Genomic DNA, 21,327 nt, shown 5'->3' with positions numbered 1-21,327 from the left:
TTAAACATTAATGCCTCTTAATAGTTCAAATATGTAATGATTCTTATAAGTTACTAGTTTATTCTATAAATATTTATCAATGCAGAAGTCACAGCGCTGAATTAACGTATGAACTATGCATGAAACTTGGTACGCTATGCATGAAAAATAAGAATAATAATACATGTGCAAGGGAATATAAAAATACATGTATATACAAATACACGAATACAGAAATAAATGAACATCATGAGTTAAACTTAAGCACTCTTGTGGAAACTAAGTTCTATATATTTATATAAACAAGAAATAACATAATCAATTTTGTTATAGTGCTAATGAACCCAATAATGCGTTATTTGATTAATGCTCAACAATTACATATAGCTGTATTAGATAAATAGTGTATATTTATATATGCATCATTTTGTTAGAAAAATTACCAGAAACAATTGCTAGAAAAGCTAGAAAAATTGCCAGCAAAAGTTACTGAAAACGTTTGCTAGAAGAAAACTTTTACTAGAATAATTCTAGAAAAATGTCAGAAAAAAATTGTTGGACAAAAATTGCTTGCTAGAATACTAACTGGAAAAATTTGCTAGAAGGATGGGACTAGGGAGAGTTGACACAATACAACCAGTCAAACTGTCCCGTCTAATTAAAGTGTTAGGATACCAAATTAAATCCTTTGACTAAATTGATATCCGTGATCACAGGATAGTGTCACAGAAGAGGGAGATGTATGGACCAACAAATCATTTCCAAAAATTTATTTCCAAAAATTTATTAGGTCATATTCTGAATTCAGACCCAGAGGTACTCTGGTCTGAAGCTTAAATATCCAATACATCTCCCTCTTCTGCAACAGTTTGTCGCGATCACCTCCTCTTGGTGGGCATACCACCCTCTCTATAGCCTGCCACCTTAAGCTACTAATGTCTGTATTGTGGCAACGTGCAAAGTGTCTGACTAAAGGAGTACTCGCTTCTCCTGCTTGAATGGTTGATAGATGGTTACGAATACGGACCTTCACCTCATTAGTAGTTAATCCTACATACTGTAGGTGACAGCATATGCAGGTGAGAAGATACACTACATAGGTTGATGTGCATTTTAGGCAGCTGTTAATTGGAAAAGTGTCACCCGTAACTTCTGATTTGAAGATGTTTGACACCAAGATGTATTCGCAGACCCGACATTTTTGTCTGCATTTGAACAGACCTTTGTGAGTTAACCATGAACTCACAGGTCTGTTCAATTCAGGTAACATTGATGGTGATAAAACATTTGCCAAGGTTTTCGCTCTCCGATAAGAACATCTTAAACCATTTTTGACACAATTTTCCAATTTATCGTCAGCTGAGAGGAGTTTGAAATGTTTTTTTAACAATCCTGCATATTTCAGTGTATTGTGTGCTGAAATCTGTTACAAAAGTAACGCCTTGGTGGGTGTCTGAGACTGTGTTGGTGGAAGACCCTTGAATTAAAGTGTTCCTATCAAGGTCTAAGACCTGCTCTCTAGCTTTAGAGACCACTTGGTTAGAATAACCACGTCTTTTCAGTCTATCACTTAATTCTAGTGATTTTTCACAAAAAGTGTCATTCAGAGTGCAGTTCCTCCTAACCCTGACAAACTGCCCCTTTGCTACGGCAAAGGGGACATGTCGGGGATGGCAGCTGCTGGCATGCAGCAGTGCATTGCCTGCAGATGGTTTCCGATAGATACTACAGATTATCTTTCCTTGTTTAGTTCCTTCCAAAGAAATATCCAAAAAATTAATGGTATTAGCACATAATTCAGATGTAAATTGTAGACCAATAGTGTTGCTATTTATAGCATCAATAAATTCAGAGAATGCTGTGCCCCCGCCCACCCAAATCAACAGGAGATCATCAATATAGCGTCCATAGTAATGGATCAAATGCCTGTGGGAGTTCCTATCTCCATAGATGTGGGACAGCTCCCACCAACCCATGAAGAGGTTTGCATAGGAGGGGGCAAACTTAGCCCCCATAGCTGTCCCACACCTCTGGAGAAAGAACTCCCCTTCAAATTTGAAATAATTGTGGGTGAGCAGGAACCACAGCACCCTCAGAATGTATTTCTGGAAGTTCAAACTGAAATCCGAATAGTTCTTAAGAAAGAAGGAAACTGCTTCCAGCCCCTCTTTATGGGGGATGGAAGAATACAAAGAAACCACGTCAATTGTGGCCCATCGAAATTGACCAAAGTTCCATTCTTTAGATTCTAGTATTTGGATGACATGTTTCGTATCACCAAGATAACTATTCAAGGATAGCACAAATGGTTGGAGGATTCCATCCATCCATTGTGATACGTGCTCAGTCAGTGAGCCAATCCCACTGACAATGGGTCGTCCCTTAACTTCAGTAAGGGATTTGTGTATTTTAGGAAGATGGTGGAAGATGGGCACTACAGGGTGATCAACACATAGAAATTCAAAAGTGTCGCGATCAAAGTGCCCATCCTCCAAACCATCATCCAGAATACCCAAAAGTTCACGTTTATATATTGAAGTGGGATCAGCAGACAAGAGAGTATAATTGTCAGTATTATTTAACTGTCGAAAGGCCTCTTGTAAATACATGTCTCTATCGAGGACCACAATAGAACCTCCCTTGTCTGCTGAACGCACCACAATATCTTTATTATTCTTGAGTTCATCAAGGGCTAGTTTTTGTTGTTTCGTCAGATTGGAATGCATCTTATTTTCTACCGCTTTCAGTGCTGTAAGGTCGCGTTCAACTCTTTTAAAAAAGGTTTCAAGTACTGGACCTCTAGTGTGTATAGGGTAGAATTCAGAGGGTTTCTTAAAAGTACCGTAGAAATTAGTGTTGTCTGATTGGGTCTTAGAATCGCCCTCTCTCATTAATTGCTCCAGTGTAAGGGTATCACATACCTCACTGAACGTCTGTACATGTCGTGTATTTTTCATTTGTGATGATAATGTTACTCGTGGGTTATCTATCTCAACTGCAGATAAATTACTAGCTCCACAATAAAATTTCTTTAGAGTCATGTTTCTTATCAATTTATTAACATCTAATAACGTTTTAAAAACGTCAAAGTTGCTTGCAGGAGAAAAATTCAAACCCAGACTTAATACAGACAATTGAGCTGGTGTAAGCATGTACTTAGATAAATTGACAACATTATCTACTACTTGTATTTGTTTTTGTTTTGCCCCCTGTTTCCTCTGTTGCCTCGATTGCCCCTCAACTGATAATGTTTCTGTCCCTGTTGTGCTCCTAACCCTATTCCTGTTTTCTGGGTTGAAAGACAAAAAACCTGAGCCAAATTAACCTGGTCTTCATGAGAGGCATTTGTACCTTGTATCTGTGCACTCACAGTATCAGTAACATAAGTATATTTAGAATTTGTAGAAATAGAACCTGGGTTAGAATCTTTGGGTCTGACCACTTGTCCCTGGGATGTGTCTTGTACATTGGCTTGTGTGTGCAAAAATGAGGTTGCAGGTTTAAGGATGCCCCTATGGGGTTCCTCACCACCTGAAGGCTCATTATCTTCTCCTGACTCAAATTCACTATCGGAATAAGTTACTCTCTTCTGATTAGACTTAATTTTTGGTTGATCATTATGTGTGTTTTTATTATCGGATGTCTGGTTCTGACGTCTGTTTCTAGATCTACTTCTACCACGTCTAGAGTTGCCTCTATCAGAACGTTTCCAAATGTACACACTATTATTGGTGTAGTCTAATTGGTCTCTAATAAACTTTGTATGCTTAATCTCTAAGACACTTTGTTTCACTTCAGCCACACCACTTTTCAGTATTTCATCAAACCTAGAGAAATTAATGTCAGCAAGCCTATTATTCATTTCAGCTTGCAATAGACCTATTTCTTCTCTAACACCATTTAGCAAATGCAATTTGTAAGTATTTAACAATAACATCAAACGAATAGAGCAATCAGACAATATTTCGTTCCAAGAATTGATAAAATCTATATCAGAAACATCAAAGGTGGGGAATTTGTTAATGCGTAACCCACGGGGAATTATTTTAAGCTTAACATATATATATATATACAAAACCTTCAAATAGAGACCGCACACTCTGGCCTTGTATTCAAATAACAATCACTGGTTTGTTTTCTGAATACCAGTCCGGAGTGTGCGGACTCTATTTGAAGGTTGTATATGATATTTATGTACCTGCACCCGGCCATACCGGAGAAACATGAGTGCTTGGTTCCGCAATTTGACTATATATATATATATATATATATATATATATATATATATATATATATATATATATATATTCCAGCGCTTTTATAAATACTTAGAACATATTCTGCTATGTAAAGAACATTGGAATGTGAAATATTTACATTAAATACACAGTATTAAATATGAATATTGCATAAATAGAATTTTAGATGTTTTGAGCTACTTGACTGCAAAGGGCTCCAATGCACTTTTATATATATATCCTAAAATATAAAAGGCCAAGTGTGTTTGTCCGAAGCTGTCATGCGCAGTAGAGACAGCACAAGGACAAACATACCTGGCCTTAGAGTCTACCTGATCTGCTGCGGCACAGTGACGGTGGGCGGAAGCAAGCGTAGCAGGGCGCATTCGCGCGCGAGAGGGGAAGGAGATAGAGAGGGGAAGAGCAAAAAAGAGATGGGAAAGAGCTAAATAAAGGGTAAGAGAGAGCAAAAGAGAGGGGGAAGAGAGAGAGAGCAAAAGAGAGGGGGGAGAGAGAGAGCAAAAGAGAGGGGAAGAGAGAAAGCAAAAGAAGAGAGGGGGAGAGAGAGCAAAAGACGATAGGGGAGAAAGGGGGAAGAGAGAGTAATAGAGAGGGGGAGAGAGAGCAAAAGAGGGGGGATAGAGAGAGCAAAAGAGAGGGATGGAGAGAGACAGCAAAAGAGGGGAGAGAGAGTGCAAAAGAGAGGTGGAGCAAGAGAGCGCAAAAGAGAGGGGAGCGAGAGAGCGCAAAAGAGAGGGGAAGAGAGAGAGAACAAAGAAGAAAGGGGGGAGAGAGTTCAATAGAGAGGGGGAGAGAGAGAGTAAAAAGGGGAGAGAGAGAGAGCAAAAGAGAGGGGGAGAGAGCGCAAAAGACGGGGAGAGAGTGCAAAAGAGAGGGGGAGAGAGAGAGAGCGCAAAAGAGAGGGGGGAGAGAGAGCGCAAAAGAGAGAGGAGAGAGAGCGCAAAAGAGAGGGGGGAGAGAGAGAGCGCAAAAGAGAGGGGGAGAGAGAGCGCAAAAGAGAGGGGGGAGAGAGAGAGAGCACAAAAGAGAGGGGGAGAGAGAGAGAGCACAAAAGAGAGGGGGGGAGACAGTGCAAAATAGAGGGGGCGAGAGAGAGCACAAAAGAGAGGGAGAGAGAGAGAGCGCAAAAGAGAGGGGGGAGAGAGAGCACAAAAGAGAGGGGGAGAGAGAGCGCAGAAGACAGGAGGAGGGAGAGAGCACAAAAGAGAGGGGGAGAGAGCGCAAAAGAGAGAGGGGAGAGAAAGCACAAAAGAGAGGGGGAGAGAGTGCAAAAGAGGGGAGAGAGAGAGCGCAAAAGAGAGGGGGGATAGAGAGAGAGCAAAAGAGAGGGGGATAGAGAGAGAGCAAAAGAGAGGGGGGAGAGAGAGCAAAAGAGGGGAGGAGAGAGAGCAAAAGAGAAGGGGTAGAGAGAGCAAAAGAGAGGTGGAGCGAGAGAGCGCAAAAGAGAGTGGGAGCGAGAGAGCACAAAAGAGAGGGGGAGAGAGCACAAGAGAGAGGGGGAGAGAGAGCGCAAAAGAGAGGGGGAGAGAGAGAGAGCGCAAAAGAGAGAGGGAGAGAGAGAGCGTGCAAAAGAGAGGGGGAGAGAGAGAGCGCGCAAAAGAGATGGGGGAGAGAGTGCAAAAGAGAGGGGGGAAAGAGCACAAGAGAGGGGAGAGAGAGGAAAAAAGGGGGGGAGAGAGCAAAAGAGGAGCGGAGATAGGAAAAGAGGGCGGAGAGAGAGCAAAAGAGAGGCGGGAGACAGAGCAAAAGAGAGGTGGATCAAGAGAGAGCAAAAAAGAGGGGGGAGAGAGAGCAAAAGAGAGGGGGGGAGAGAGAGCAAAAGAGAGGGGGGAGAGGGAGCAAAAGAGGGGAAAGAGCAAAAGAGAGGGGAGAGAGCAAAAAAGAGGGGGAGAGAGAGCAAAAGAGAGGGGAGGGAGAGACAGCAAGGGGTGGGACCGATGTACTGCAAAAAATGGCCCATGTGAACAGGCTTGATGACTAGTATATAAAAGAACAAAGTGCCAGCACTACTAGCATAAATATATGAGGGTCTATAAAAGAAATTTACGCCTAGATTACGAGTTTTGCAGTACGCTGCTTTTTTACGCCCACTGCCATTACGAATCTTGCAGGTATAGCTTTACCGCACACTTTTTTGGCCTTACCTCAAACCAACTTACGTAAATTTCGTAAAGGCTTTTTTCTATGGAACTTCCATAGCGCCAGTATTACGAGTCTGCCTGGGAGGCCAAAAAGAGAGGGGGAGAGAGAGCGCAAAAGAGAGGGGGAGAGAGAGAGCGTGCAAAAGAGAGGGGGAGAGAGAGTGCAAAAGAGAGGGGGGAGGGAGAGCAAAAGAGGGGAGGAGAGAGAACAAAAGAGAGGGGGAGAGAGCACAAGAGAGAGGGGGGAGAGAGCGCAAAAGAGAGGGGGAGAGAGAGCGCAAAAGAGAGGGGGAGAGAGAGAGCGCAAAAGAGAAAGGGAGAGAGAGCGCAAAAGAGAGGGGGAGAGAGAGAGCGTGCAAAAGAGAGGGGGAGAGAGAGAGAGCGCAAAAGAGAGAGAGGAGAGAGAGCAAAAGAGAGGGGGGAAGAGCAAAAGTGAGGGGAGAGAGAGCAAAAGAGAGGGAAGAGGGGAGAGAGAGGAAAAAAGGGGGGGGAGAGGAAAAGAGCAGGGGAGATAGGAAAAGAGGGGGGAGAGAGAGCAAAAGAGAGGTGGGAGAGAGAGCAAAAGAGAGGCAGGAGAGAGACCAAAAGAGAGGTGGAGCGAGAGAGCGCAAAAGAAAGGGGGGAGAGAGAGCAAAAGAGAGGGAGGAGAGAGAGCAAAAGAGAGGGGGGAGAGGGAGCAAAAGAGGGGGGGGGAGCAAAAGAGGGGAAAGAGCAAAAAAGAGGGGGAGAGAGATCAAAAAAGAGGGGGAGAGAGAGCAAAAGAGAGGGGGAGGGAGAGAGAGCAAGGGGTGGGACCGATGTACTGCAAAAAATGGCCCATGTGAACAGGCTTTATAAAAGAACAAAGTGCCAGCACTACTAGCATAAATATATGAGGGTCTATAAAATAAATTTACGCCTAGATTACGAGTTTTGCAGTAAGCTGAAAAAGCAGCGTTATCAGGTCCTAACGCTCCTTTTTTTTTACGACCGCTGCTATTACGAGTCTTGCAGGTATAGCTTTACTGCACACTTTTTTGGCCTTACCGCAAACCAACTTACGTACATTTCGTAAAGGCTTTTTTCTATGGAACTTCCATAGCGCCGGTATTACGAGTCTGCCTGGGAGGCCAAAAAGTGAGCTGTACACCCTCTACCGCCAAGATTCCTAACGCATTTTAAAGTCAGTAGTTATGAGTGTTACGCTACAAAGCTGTAGCATAAACCTCATAACTAAAGTGCTGAAAAGTACACTAACACCCATAAACTACCTATTAACCACTACACCAAGGCCCTCCCGCATCGCAAAAACTATAATAAAATTATTAACCCCTAATCTGCCGCTCCGGACGTCATATTAACGCCTAAACCATCTCACTCCCGCATCACAAACACTAGTTAAATATTAACCCCTAATCTGCCACCCCTAACATTGCTGCCACCTACATTATACTAATTAACCCCTAATCTGCCGCCCCCAACGTCACCGCCACTATACTATATTAACCCCTAAACCTAAATCTAACCCTAACCCTAAGACCCCCTAACTTAAATATAATTAAAATAAATCTAAATAAAATTCCTATCATTACCTAAATTATTCCTATTTAAAACTAAAACTAAATACTTACTTGTAAAATAAACCCTAAGCTAGCTACAATATAACTAATAGTTACATTGTATCTAGCTTAGGGTTTATTTTTTATTTTACAGGCAAGTTTGTATTTATTTTAACTAGGTAGAATAGTTACTAAATAGTTATTAACTATTTAATAACTACCTAGCTAAAACAAATGCAAATTTACCTGTAAAATAAAACCTAACCTAAGTTACACTAACACCTAACACTACACTACAGTTAAATAAATTACCTAAATTAAATACAATCAAATAAATGAAATGCAATTAGCTAAATTACAAAAAAAAAACACACTAAATTACACAAAATAAAAAACAAATTACAAGATCTTTAAACTAATTACACCTAATCTAAGAGCCCTATCAAAATAAAAAAGCCCCCCCAAAATAAAAAAAACCCTAGCCTAAACTAAACTATCAATAGCACTAACCCCCGAAGATTCACTTACCAGGAGAAGTCTTCATCCAAGCGGCAAGATGTCCTCAAGGAAGCCGGTAGAAGTGGTCCTCCAGACGGGAAGAAGTCTTCACCCAGACGGCATCTTCTATCTGCATCATTCCAACGTGGAGCTGCTCCATCTTCAAGACATCCGGCACGGAGTATCCTCTTCTTCCGACGTCTTTTTGCTGAATGAAGGCACTTTTAAGTGACATCATCCAAGATGGCATCCCTTAGATTCTGATTGGCTGATAGAATTCTATCAGCCAATTGGAATTAAGGTTGAAAAAAATAGAATGCGAGCTCAATCCTATTGGCTGATTGCATCAGCCAATAAGATTTTTTAAACCTTAATTCCAATTGGCTGATAGAATTCTATCAGTCAATCGGAATCTAAGGGATGCCATCTTGGATGATGTCATTTAAAGGTACCTTCATTCAGCAAGAAGACCGGATATCTTGAAGATGGAGCCGCTCTGTGTCCGAAGGATGAAGATAGATGCCATCTGGGTGAAGACTTCTGCCCGTCTGGAGGACCACTTCTGCCCATCTGGAGTACCATTTCTGCTGGCTTCCTTGAGGACATCTTGCCGCTTGGATGAAGACTTCTCCCGGTAAGTGAATCTTCGGGGGTTAGTGTTAGGATTTTTTAAGGGTGTATTGGGTGGGTTTTATTTTTAGGTTAGGACTTTGGGCAGCAATAGAGCTAAATGCCCTTTAAAGGGCAATGCCCATCCAAATGCATTTTTCAGGGCAATGGGAAGCTTAGTTTTTTTTAGTTAGTGTTTTATTTGGGGGATTGGTTATGTGGGTGGTGGGTTTTACTGTTGGGGGGGTTGTTTGTATTTTCTTTTTCAGGTAAAAGAACTGATTTCTTTGGGGCAATGCCCCGCAAAAGGCCTTTTTAAGAGCTATTGATAGTTTAGTTTAGGCTAGGGTTTTTTTTTATTTTGGGGGGACTTTTTTTTATTTTGATAGGGCTCTTAGATTAGGTGTAATTAGTTTCAAGGGACAGTCTAGTCCAAAATAAACTTTCATGATTCAGATAGGGTATGTAATTTTAAACAATTTTCCAATGTACTTTTATCACCAATTTTGCTTTGTTCTCTTGGTATTCTTAGTTGAAAGCTTAACCTAGGAGGTTCATATGCTAATTTCTTAGACCTTAGATGCACATGAAGTTAGCTGGGAGCCAGCACTGATTGGCTAAACTGCAAGTCTGTCAAAAGAACTGAAATAAAAGGGGCAGTATGCAGAGGCTTAGATACAAGATAATCACAGAGGTAAAAGGTATATAAATATAACTGTGTTGGTTATGCAAAACTGGGGAATGGGTAATAAAGGGATTATCCATCTTTTAAAACAATAACAATTCTGTTGTAGACTGTCCCTTTAAAGATCTTATATCTTATAATTTGTTTTTTTATTTTCTGTAATTTAGTGGTTGTTTATTTTTGTAATTTAGCTAATTCTATTTAATTTATTTAATTGTATTTAATTTAGGTATGTTATTTAATTGTAGTGTAGTGTTAGGTGTTAGTGTAACTTAGGTTAGCTTTTATTTTACAGGTAAATTTGCATTTATTTTAGCTAGGTAGTTAGTAAATAGTTAATAACTATTTAGTAACTATTCTACCTAGTTAAAATAAATACAAACTTGCCTGTAAAATAAAAATAAACCCTAAGCTAGCTACAATGTAACTATTAGTTATATTGTAGCTATTTTAGGGTTTATTTTATAAGTTAGTATTTAGTTTTAAATAGGAATAATTTAGGTAATGATAGGAATTTTATTTATATTTATTTTAATTATATTTAAGTTAGGGGGTGTTAGGGTTAGACTTAGGTTTAGGGGTTAATAAATTTAGAATAGTGGCAGCGACATTGAGGACGGCAGATTAGGGGTTAATAAATATAATGTAGGTGTCGGCGATGTTAGGGGCAGCAGATTAGGGGTTAATAAATATAATGTAGGTGTCGGCGATGTTGGGGGCAGCAGATTAGGGGTTAATAAGTATAATGTAGGTGGCGGCGATGTATGGAGCGGCAGATTAGGGGTTAATAAGTGTAAGATTAGGGGTGTTTAGACTCAGGATTCATGTTAGGGTGTTAGGTGTAAACATAACTTTAGTTTCTCCATAAGAATCAATGGGGCTGCGTTACTGAGTTTTACGTTGCTTTTTGGCAGGTGTTAGACTTTTTCTCAGCCGGCTCTCCCCATTGATGTCTATGGGGAAATCGTGCACGAGCAAATAGGGCAAATAGTTGATCCGGGGTTGGGGTCAAATGAATACCCAGGTATCGGAGTGAGGTGGTCTGCCATCGGAATGGGCATTTTAGCTTGATTAGGTCTATGTCTTCCTGGGGGGTATTTATGTTAATAATTTCCAACTTGTTTTTATTAATCAAAAAGTTAGATACAGCTCCGAATTCGTCTAGCAATTGGAGTATGTGGGGTATGGTGGTAAGTGGGTTTGTAATACAGAACAGGACATCGTCTGCGTAAAGCATTATTTTATAATGCAAATTTTGAGTTTGTATGCCTGTAATTTGGGGTTGATTACGGACTTTGTGAGCTAATGCCTCAATCACGCAGGCAAACAAGAGTGGGGAGAGGGGGCAGCCCTGTCTGGTTCCATTGGTGATGTTAAAGGGGGCTGAAAGGGACCCGTTTACTCGAACTCTGGCTGTGGGGGTGGTGTACATGGCGAAAACCAGGTCTGTGAATTCCTGCCCCAGGCCCATTTTTAATAGTACCGCTCTCAGAAACTGCCAGCCAACGCGGTCAAAGGTTTTTTCCGCGTCGGTCGACAGGACCAAGAGCGGGATATTTTTGAGATTGGCATATTCTATCAATTGGGTGGCCCTAATCGTGTTGTCCTTCGCTTCTCTTGTTGGGACAAATCCGACTTGATCTTTACCAATTAACTGTGGAAGGATGGTGTGGCGAGAATCTTGGCATAAATTTTTAGATCTGTATTTAGTAGGGAAATTGGTCTATAATTTTCTACACGCTCGGGGTCTTTCCCAGGTTTCGGTATTATGGATATAAAGGCTTCCAAGATCTGTGTGGGAAAGGGGTTGTCTGGTGTTATTGAGTTAAAGAGGGTTAGTAGGTGTGGCGAAAGGATGTCTATATGTCTCTTGTAATAGTAGTTAGTATAACCGTCGGGGCCTGGGGCTTTATCAGTGGGAAGGTCTGTTATAGTTTTTCGGATCTCTGGTAAAGTAAAGGGCTGTTGAAGAAGAGTTAGTTGCTCCTTCGCTACCTCAGGGAAATTTTTATCTGCTAAGAAGTGTTCAATACGGGATGCAATGTCATTCGGGGTGATTGTGTGCTTGTTTGGGGGTGTTGCAATTAAGTTGTACAAATGGTCATAATAAGAACGGAATGATTCTGCTATGTTGGAAGTGTCATGATGTGTTTTGTCGGCGGTTTTGATCTTAAGGATATATGCGCAATTGGATGTGCGTTTCAATTTGCGGGCGAAAAGTCTGCTACACTTATTGTCCCCTTCATAGAATGATTGCTTAAGTTTAAAGGCTAGTCTTTTGCACTCCTTGTCTAGAAGATTTCTTGTTGTTTGTTTACTTTCCTGTAAGGCTTTAGCTATTTGTGTGTCGGTGGGCTTTTTTTTTAGCTGCATCTCCAGCTCATTCATCTTGTATAGGGAATCCTGTAACAGGAGTCTCTGTTGTTTTTTATAGTGAGATTGCATGCTCATTAATTCCCCACGTATAGTCCCTTTGTGTGCTTCCCAGATGTTATGAAATTCTGGTATTAAAATCAAAGAATTCTTGTATGGCTTTTTGTAGCTTATCAGTATATTGTGGGAGGTCTAATAATTCCTCATTGAGTTTCCAGATGTAGGTGGAGGGGGAGGCTGAGGGCCAGTGAATTATGCATGATACAATAGAATGGTCTGACCATGACGATGTAAGAATTGAAGATTGTGTGGTATGTGATAGGAAGGTGACGTCAGTTAGGATGTAATCTATGCGGGTATAGCGTGAATGTGGGTGTGAGAAAAAGGTAAAGTCTTCTGTGTCAGGGTGATGTATCCTCCACACATCATGTACGGCTAGATCTCTCAGTTTTAGTCTTACAGAGGCTATGGTTCTATGTGATGTGGACGAGGTGTAATTGGAGTTATCCTTAAAAGGATCTAAAGTAATGTTAAGATCGCCCCCTAAAATTAACATACCTTTGGCGACTTCTAAAATCTTGTTTGTCAGAGAAGATATAAATTTGTCCTGGGCGGTATTGGGGGTGTAGGCGCTGACTAAAGTGGTGGTGGTGTTATATAGTTTACCCACTAAGATTATGTATCTGCCTTCGGTATCTTTATATGAGTCCTGCAGCTGAAAAGGTATTCCTTTCTTGATTAAAATTCCCACACCGTTGGTTTTAGAAGTATTTGAAGAATAATATGAGGGGCCGAACTTATAAAGGAAGGTTTTGGGTTCATGGCCTTTTAAAAAATGGGACTCCTGTAGAAATATTAGGTCACCTCTTTTACTTTTAAGGTCTCGTATAACTGTATTCCTTTTGTGCGGGTTGTTTAGGCCCTTTGCATTTATGGACAGGAAAGTTAGCAATCTATTGTCTTTTGCAGTGTGAGTCATTATGTGATATGTTCGATGGTGAACCTTATGATAGCATAAGTGAGAACACAAGTTGGGCCCTGTTTTAGATCTGTCTGGCTCATGTGTATGTTCTGGTGAGAAGAGGAATGAGGGCAAATATTATCTGTATCTGTAAGAATTCCTTGTATATATGTACTAAAATGAACAGTTGTGTACCTGTAGTAAACTTTGGGGTTGGGAGAAGTGACTAGGGGGGAGGGATGGTAAAGAACCATAATGGTGACTGAAATTACTTTAATTTCAGTCTGAGGTTTTACAACAGAGAGGACATAATTATTTTAGGAAAACAAAATTACAGTGCAAACAATTAAATTAAGGGTTGTAAACTTAAACCTTCAAAGAAAATAGATATTAAATTACCTTTACAGGTTGGGATACAGGTGATTAATTTGTCACCATGGTCAAAATGAATATTGTAAATTGAACTATATATGAACAATATTAATAACCAAGAATGCATAATAAACTTTAGCAAAACATAACAGCAACAGTCCGTCTAGAGCAAAGATAAGATCTCACCCACTGTAGATATCAAGGAGGAGTTCCGTTTCAATTAGTCTCTATTTGAGGCTGGAGAAGTGTTGAGATTTTCTTTTCGTTTCTTTTTAAGCGATTGGACTTTATTCCAGGATGTTTTCTGCAGGGTAGAAAGATGTGAGTGTAGAGTGGTGGGTTGAGGCCCTTCAGAGGAGGATGGAGGTCCTGGAGGTTTCAGAGGGATTCCCAAACCTTTTGAAAGTTTATCCAAGTCCTGAATACCTTTGTAGATGAATGTCGTCCCTTCATGTGGGACTATTAGGCTAAATGGGAACCCCCAGCGATATTTGATGTTTCTATCCTGTAGCACAGAGGTGATAAAGCGAGCTTCCTTTCGTTTTTGAATGGTACTTGGGCATAGGTCTGGGTATATTTGTAAATCATGATCCAAGTATGAGATCGTATGAGAGGATCTTGCTTTCTGCCAAATAGCTTCTCTGTCGTTGAATCTGAGAAATTTGAGAATGACGTCTCTGGGAGGTGCATTTGGAGGAGGGATCTGTGGGCTCTTTCAATTTCCCATGGTGGAGCTTGTTGATCGCCTATAATCTGACGAAAGAGGCTTTGTAAATATTCCATCATATCGGCAGATTTTATTGCTTCTGGAATCCCCCTGATACGGAGGTTGCTTCTCCGCCCCCTGTTCTCTAAGTCCTCTATTTTCTCTTGCATGGTCTCAATTTGATCCTCACGTGCATTGGCTTGATTGTGTAATAAACTAATTACCTCCAATGTTGTGTCCTGTGTTTCTTCTATGTCTACTATTCTCTCACTCATCTCTGTCATGTCTTTTCGCAATGTTAGCTCTTTTGTTATAAGAGATTTAAGTGAGTCAAAATCTTCTTTTGAGGGAAGTTTAGCAATGTCCTGCTTTAGCTGTATCATATAGTCTGCTGCTGGTAAGGGGTCGGCAGGGGCATTGTGGTCTGGGGAGTCTGTGTCCTGTACTTCAGGTGTGTTAGCATGAAAAAAGGAGCTGACCAGTGTATTAGCTTGAGTCTGGCTTTTAGGGTTTTTGTCCCCTTTATTTTTGTGCTTTGACGCCATTTTATCTGTGTTTGCGTGATAACACTATGCAGAATTACAAGAACGTAATATAATATAGGCCCCGGAGCTCCAAACCTCCTGTGTTGTTGCTGTCAATACTTCCTGTGTTTGTCCTAAGGGACTAGCAAAACAAGTGTGAGACCGTGAAAGTGTGGATTAAGTGTGGGGCACTTTGTTAGTTCACATGCTATCTTGGGTAAGTCCGTGTCGTATATTTAATAGTGCCCCTTTATGTTTAGGCACTTTCTAAACCTAGCGTGCCCTCTTTACTGATCTCCTTCACAGTCACAGTGGTTTTGGCTGTTAACTCACATGTTGTTGTAACTTTTACTCGTTGCTGCGGGAGCTCCAAGATGGCGGCGGCACAGCACGCAGCGGTTGATTCAATGTACTCGTGCAAGTGAACCCGATCACTCCCAGTTGTCACGTTAAGATCTTTATGGTCTCTGAGTGCTGAGCCATCTGTTTTTAGCGTTGAAGGATGTGTAGCACCGGTTAAAACCAAAGTTTGTCCCTCTGCTGTAACGGAGCTCTGTGACTACGCAGCCATTTGCCTGCCTGGCCAAGCTCCGCCTTCGAACACTCCTTTTAAATCACTGGAAAGTAGCAGTGCAAGCCTAATAGATCCCATTGTGACTGTTGTTATAGGAGATTATTCAAACATTGCAGCACTAGTCAAGCTTCAATTTACCTGTTGTCGAACGGCCATAGATCAGCTGTGTATTACCTGCTTTTCATCCATCCGAGTTAGGTTTTCACGCTTTCCGGAACGGACATGATCTGTAAAACTTTGGTCAATTCTTACCACTCATTGATGTAAAAGGCCCGTAAGTGACAAGCACGCCTTTAATGGTACCGATATGAGGGTATAACAAAAACTTTATGCAGAGAAAGGGTTAGTGGTGCTCAGATGCAGACACCAGCAACAATACAAATATATACTATAATTGCGTTTGTAATGTCCGTCACCGTCGGCAGTTGCGTACATGAAATGTTTTTGGAATCTACCGGGATACAGCGAAGGCAAACGGAGCATTACAAAAGCAAAAACTAACCGCCCGCATTAAGTATTAAAAAAACAACTAACTGCCCGCATCAAGTATTAAAAAAAACACACGCCTGCATGAAATATAGCAAAAAAAAAAATGAACCTCCCACCCTAAGGGGCCCATTTATCAAAGGGCTTGCGGACCTGATCCGACACTGCGGATCAGGTCCGCAAGACCTCGCTAAATGCGGAGAGCAATACGCTCTCCGCATTTAACATTGCACCAGCAGCTCACAAGAGCTGCTGGTGCAACGCCGCCCCCTGCTGACTCGCGGCCAATTGGCCGCCAGCAGGGAGCTGTCAATCAACCCGATCGTATTCGATCGGGTTGATTTCCGGCGATTCCTGTCCGCCTGCTCAGAGCAGGCAGACAGGGTTATGAAGCAGCGGTCTTTAGAAACACGGCCCTTCAAGCTCCGTACGGAGCTTGATAAATGGGCCTGCAAGTATTAACACCTACACCGCAAACCCCCACATCGGAAAATAAGTAATTAACCCCTTAATCCCTTAACCGTCAACCACCCACATCGCAATAAACCCAATTACCCTATTAACCCCTAAACTGCAAAACCCCCACATCGCAATAAACCTATTTACCCTATTAACCCCTAAACCGCAAAACTTTCACATCGCAATAAACCTAATTAACTTATTAACCCCTTAAACCGCCAAAACCCATGCAAATAACTATTTAAATAACTAAGCCCCTTAACCCACCCCCTTAAATTAACCCAAATTACCTAAACTAATACATTCTAAAGTTACAAAAAATAAAAAAAAATAAGTTTACAAAAAATAAAAAAAGGCTAACATTTTACAAAATTTAACCTAATCCTTATGAAAATAAAAAAGCCCCCCAAAAATTAAAACACTGCCTACTCTAAGAATAAACTACCAGTAGCCTTTAAAAGGGATTTTTGCAGGGCCAAAGATAATCAGCTCTTTTACAAAAAATACACAAAGTCCCCCCTAACAGTAAACCCCCCCCACCCACCAAACCCCCCAAAATAAAAAACCTAACACTAAAAAAACCTAAACTACCCATTGCCCTGAAAAGGGCATTTGTTTGGGCATTTCCCTTAAAGGGGCATTTAGCTCTTTTACTGCCCATCCCTAATCTAAATAAAACAAACCACCCCCAAAATTATTTTTAAAAACTTAAGTCTAAACCCCAGGTTGCTACTCACTGTTCCTGAAGTCCGGCGGAGAAGATCTTCTTCCAGACAGGTTATCATTTTCATCCACAGCGAATGCGGCGTGGAGCGGAGATACAGAGCGGTGTTTCCAGATGTGGCGATCCTCGGTGGCGGCGATGGTCCTTGGTGGCAATATTCCTTGGCAGTGGTTCCCTGCAGTGGTGCTCCACGGCGGCATGAAGTTTCCTCTTCATGCTATCGTCTGCCGCACACTGATGATTAAATGTAAGGTACCCCATATTTATTAGGGTACCTTGCATTCCTATTGGCTGACATTTACAAATCAGCAAATAGGATGAGAGCAAGTGGAATCCTATTGGTTTGGTGAACAGCCAATAGGATGAGAGCAAGTGAAATTCTATTTAATATATTTTGCATATATTTAGGACAAAAGTCCATTCCCATAAGGTTGTCACTATATCTGTTGGTTATATATATATATAAATTTTCAATAAGTTTGGCAAATAGGCGGCTAGATTACGAGTCTTGCGTTAGCCTTAAAAAGCAGCGTTGAGAGGTCCCAACATTGCTTTTTAAACCTCCGCTGGTATTACGAGTCTGGCAGGTACAGGTGTACTGCTCACTTTTCTTCCGTGACTCAAGCTTACAGCAAATCCCCTTACGTCATTTACGTATCCTATCTTTTTAATGGGATTTGCCTAACGCCGGTATTACGAGTCTTGGAGAACTGAGCAGTAGACCCTCTCCTGTCAAGACTCCTACCGCATTTAAAAGTCAGTAGTTAAGAGTTTTATGGGCTAACGCCGTAACATAATACTCTTATCTAAAGTGCTAGAAAGTACACTAACACCCATAAACTACCTATTATTATTAACCCCTAAACCAAGGCCACCCCCCCACATCGGAAACACTTAAATAAAGTTTTTAACCCCTAATCTGCCGACCGGACATCGCCGCCACTGTAATAAATATATTAACCCCTAAACCGCCACACTCCCGCCTCGCAAACATTAGTTACATTTTATTAACCCCTAATCTGCCGTCCCTAACATCGCCGACACCTATCTACATTTATTAACCCCTAATCTGCCGCCCCCAACGTCGCCGCTACTATATTAAATTTATTAACCCCTAAACCTAAGTCTAACCCTAAGTCTAACCCTCCCCCCTAACTTAAATATAATTTAAATAAAATTAAATAAAATTACTACAATTAAATAAATTAATCCTATTTAAAAATAAATACCTATAAAATAAACCCTAAGATGGCTACAATATAACTAATAGTTACATTGTAGCTAGCTTAGGGTTTATATTTATTTTACAGGCAAGTTTGTATTTATTTTAACTAGGTACAATAGTTATTAAATAGTTATTAACTATTTAATAACTACCTAGTTAAAATAAGTACAAATTTACCTGTAAAATAAATCCTAACCTAAATTACAATTACACCTAACACTACACTATCATTAAATAAATTACCTAAACTAACTACAATTAACTACAATTAAATTAAATAAACTAAAGTACGAAAACCCCCCACTAAATTACAGAAAATTAAAAAATAATTACAACATTTTTAAACTAATTACACCTACTCTAATCCCCCTAATAAAATAAAAAAAGCACCCCAAAATAAAAAAAAATCCCTACCCTATACTAAATTACAAATAGCCCTTAAAAGGGCTTTTTGCGGGGCATTGCCCCAAAGTAATCAGCTCTTTTACCTGTAAAAAAAATACAATACCCCCAACATTAAAACCCACCACCCACACACCCAACCCTACTCTAAAACCCACCAAATCCCCCCTTAAAAAAACACTACCCCCTTGAAGATCACCCTACCTTGAGACGTCTTCACCCAGCTGGGCACGAGTGGACCTCCAGAGGGGCAGAAGTCTTCATCCGATCCGGGCAGAAGAGGTCCTCCAAGCGGCAGAAGACTTCATCCAGACGGCATCTTCTATCTTCATCCATACGGAGCGGGTCCATCTTCAATCCAGCCGACGCGGAGCATCCTCTTCAAACGAAGACCAAGCGAAGAATGAAGGTTCATTTAAATGACGCCATCCAAGATGGTGTCCCTTGAATTCCGATTGGCTGAAATGATGCAATCAGCCAATAGGATTGAGGTCGCATTCTTTTTGGCTGATTGGAACAGCCAATAGATATAAATATTTTTTATACCTTAATTCCGATTGGCTGATAGAATTCTATCAGCCAATCGGAATTGAAGGGACGCCATCTTGGATGACTTCATTTAAAGGAACCTTCATTCTGTGTTTAGCCGTCGGAAAAAGAGGATGCTCCGCGTCGGATGTCTTGAAGATGGACCCGCTCCGCGCCGGATGGATGAAGATAGAAGATGCCGTCTGGATGAAGACTTCTGCCCGTCTGGAGGACCACTTCCCCCCGGCTTGGATGAAGACTTCTTCCGGCTTCGTTGAGGACTTCGGCCCGGTTGGGTGAAGACATCTCCTGGTAAGGTGATCTTCAGGGGGTTAGTGTTAGGTTTGTTTAAGGGGGGATTGGGTGGGTTTTAGAGTAGGGTTGGTTGTGTGGGTGGTGGGTTTTAATGTTGGGGGGGAATTGTAATTTTTCAGGTAAAAGAGCTGATTACTTTGGGGCAATGTCCCGCAAAAGGCCCTTTTAAGGGCTATTTGTAATTTAGTGTAGGGTAGGGCTTTTTATTATTTTGGGGGGGCTTTTTTATTTTGTTAGGGGGATTAGATTAGGTGTAATTAGTTTAAAAATCTTGTAATTTCTTTAATATTTTCTGTAATTTAGTGGGGGTTTTTGTACTCTAGATAATTTTATTTATTTGTAATTAATTGTATTTAATTTAGGTAATTAATTTAATTGTAGTGTAGTGTTAGGTATAATTGTAACTTAGGTTAGGTTTTATTTTACAGGTAAATGTGTCTTTATTTTATCTAGGTAGTTATTAAATAGTTAATAACTATTTAATAACTATTGTACCTAGCTAAAATAAATACAAAGTTGCCTGTAATATAAAAATAAACCCTAAGCTACATACAATGTAACTATTAGTTATATTGTAGCTAGCTTAGGGTTTATTTTATAGGTAAGTATTTAGTTTTAAATAGGAATTATGTAGTTAATTGTAGTAATTTTATTTAGATTTATTTAAATTATATTTAAGTTAGGTGGGGTTAGGGTTATGGTTAGACAGCTTTAGGGGTTAATAACTTTATTATAGTGGCGGCGACGTTGGGGGCGGCAGATTAGGGGTTAATAGATGTAGGTAGGTGGCGGCGATGTTAGGGACAGCAGATTAGGGGTTAATAATATTTAACTAGTGTTTGCTATGTGGGAGTGCGGCGGTTTAGGGGTTAATATGTTTATTATAGTGGCGGCGATGTCCGGTTCAGCAGATTAGGGGTTAAAATATTTATTTTAGTGTTTGCGATGTGGGGGGGCCTCGGTTTAGGGGTTAATAGGTAATTGTAGTGTAAAACTCTTAACTACTGACTTTTAAATGCGGTACCAGTTTTGACAGGAGAGGGTCTACTGCTCACTTTTTGTCAGACTCGTAATACCGGCGCTATGCAAGTCCCATTGAAAATATAGGATACGTAATTGACGTAAGTGGATTTGCGGTATTTCCGAGTCTGGACAAAAAAGTGAGCAGTACACCTGTACCTGCAAGACTTGTAATACCAGCGGGCGTTAAAAAGCAGCGTTAGGACCGGCCAACGCTGCTTTTTAAGGCTAACTCCAAACTGGAAATCTAGCCGACTGTTTGTTTATTCCCTATAACTCAGAAGGAACTTAACTCACACGCATCAATTGGCCCTTTGAATCATTAGGAGACTGCCACATTGTTGATCTTTGTAGCGGGACTTTGTATCCATTCAGCCGGCAAAGATTAGCCCCTCTTTTAGTATATTAACCTTTTTAGATATGATAGATTAGTTTACAATACAAATTTGTTTGATGTATATTTTTGTAAACTTGATTGATGGTTAGCTAAATCTTTAAACTACCGGTGGTCGTATTTTATTATAGTATGAAATGTATATTATATTTTATATATATTTTTCAGCACATTTGTGTATTGTTTGATTTCCATACTAATCAGGTTAGCTGTTTTCTAGCGCACCTTTTTGCCTCTATTATCTTTCCTTGCTTTTATTGATGGCTGAATAAAAGTAACTTTTTAACTTTTTCCTTATCGATTTGACCAGTTGGGTCCCACTTTTCTTTTCAGTGACTTTTGGATCCGGGCAAATTACCTTCTTCCCCCACGTCATTTTTTCCGTCATCATCCTGGTGCCGAGAGCCACTTGCCATGTTGGATGGAGACAACTAACGGGAAGGTGCAAAGAGTGGATGCTGAGTAAGTTCTCAGCCCATAAAGATTACGGATGAACCCAGATTCTTCCTGTTACCCAGCGATAGTGCAACCAGGCATCAGAGCCTTAAGTTGGCA

The 21,327-nt window shown here is 40.7% G+C and overlaps 1 protein-coding gene across 1 annotated transcript in view; it reads right to left on the bottom strand.

The window, feature by feature from the left end:
• CYTH4 (cytohesin 4) overlaps positions 1 to 21,327 on the bottom strand; it is a 150,778-nt gene that overhangs the window by 51,037 nt on the left and 78,414 nt on the right. The window lies entirely within an intron of this gene.

This window comes from Bombina bombina, chromosome 7 (genome assembly GCF_027579735.1).
Source record: "Bombina bombina isolate aBomBom1 chromosome 7, aBomBom1.pri, whole genome shotgun sequence".
NCBI lineage: Eukaryota > Metazoa > Chordata > Amphibia > Anura > Bombinatoridae > Bombina > Bombina bombina.
This window is presented reverse-complemented; position numbering and strand designations above follow the sequence as displayed.